Here is a 1,979-nt window from a genome sequence, read left to right as displayed (position 1 = left end):
TGGGGCGAGTAGTATAGCCCTCCTTATTTTTTTGAATATTCGAGCTAAAAATAGTACATGTTGTGGCAGAGGAAGACATCATACATTGAATTGTCGTCTGGTAGCCTTGTGATCACACCTAAATTGCAATACGACTAGTATGATATTTCTGAGACAAAATAAAATGCATTATCACTTTCCATCTGCGATATATATTATATGCTGAAAACCTTTCCCTTTTTACACCCATTAATTAGCATCCTCTATTCAAATCCGTTTAAGTCGTCACATGACTTGTAGAGCGGTTATTTTTATGCAAATTTGTTTAAACACACATATGCTTCGAATGTTGTCAGCAAGGCAAGAATTTTCTTTTTTTATTATTATATATATTTACTCTTTGTGACCTCGTACTATTCAAAAGTTCAAAGTTTATTGGCAACTCGATATATTGCAATGGATATAAAATTTCATTAATGGTAGCCATTGTAGCTCTTTGTGACCTCGTACTATTCAAAAGTTCAAAGTTTATTGGCAACTCGGTATATTGCAATGGATATAAAAAGTTCATTAATGGTAGCCATTCAAATATAAATATAATAAATTTTAAACATGTATTATAGAAAAAAAAGCATACAACTTATGTTATATAGAACGAATAAATATATTTAACAATATTAATTTATACATTATGGTATTATTTTTTCTCTCTTAGTTAAAATTTCATATTCTATTTAGCACAAGAATACATTTATACATATGTGATGTTGACGCATTTTGGTTAGACTAAGACCTTATTCTTTATCTTATACTGATCTATTTTGGGTAGATTGAATATATATGTATATAAAAGCACTCCATTCGATTACATTGATAATTGTGTATTTGAATAAACATATTCTAGGGTCAAGCCCTGTAGTCTTAAGTTTAAAAATAAACTATTTGAAACAATGTCCAATGACTTGCACCAATGATTTGTGCGTACACTTACACTATTACTGTTTGAAAACACGTCAAATTGGTAACAAAGAAAGTTTGTTTATTCAATATCATAATCCAATAATAACTAGCCCTTTGTTTGCAGAAAAGTTCTAATGGGCATTTATCCAAATCCCCAAGAACTTTGGATTGGATGCACCGGAAAGACACCAGTTAGTCAAACAGCGTCTTCAGGCAGTCAGTTTCAACTGTTCAAAGATTTTAGTTTGTTACCGCGTTGTTCATGTGGGTGTTTTTAAAACTACGATTTATTTGGACGGTTGAAGTGAAACCAATGCAAACTGTATTAATGTCTTTCAGGGTTATGAAGGTGCTCTTCAATAGTAAATTCTACTTGATACCTGAAATTATACGCGAAATCGCTGATGGCGGCAGTCGGTGTCTCTTTGATGTCTGAAGTCGATTGATGTTGCTAATGATTCGAAATGTACTTGGTCATTCAATGCAAACTGTAGTAATCGAGCACCGCTTTTAAACGCCGACATCAGGAGGCAGTGACAGTGTAACACTTTCAATTTGTCTCAATTCAACCAACGAGGGCTTGATTTCTCGTCATCAGATCGAGTTGGTATAAAGTACTTTTAGAATGTTGGACAAGGTTATAAAAGCTTTAAATGTGGAAGTTGATTTCCTCTTCATACACATTGAATAATGAAAGACCGACTGTTTTCAAGAAGGCTTGGAGTTGCATGCTACTAGTATACTATATAAAAGGTTTATTGACTGAACAGTTGTACGGACTTACAGCAAAGGTCATATCTTTGTCTGTAAGCTGTTCGCACATTACCTTTGTTTTTATAATTTGCTCCTATCTCCCCTTTCGACAAAGCAGGTGGGGGGGGGGAGCAAATTGTTTGATGTTTTCTTAAAATTCAATTTGAGTCAGTTTTTATATGTTTTTAAACATTTGTTATAAACTATTCAATTTTGTTTTCATGCAGTAGATCGTTTTCAAGAAATGTTAGTTCTTTTTTCTGCCGTTGGCAAAAACGCATTAAATT

This window comes from Mya arenaria, chromosome 2 (assembly GCF_026914265.1).
Source record: "Mya arenaria isolate MELC-2E11 chromosome 2, ASM2691426v1".
Classification (NCBI taxonomy): domain Eukaryota; kingdom Metazoa; phylum Mollusca; class Bivalvia; order Myida; family Myidae; genus Mya; species Mya arenaria.
Note: the sequence above shows the minus strand (reverse complement) of the source record.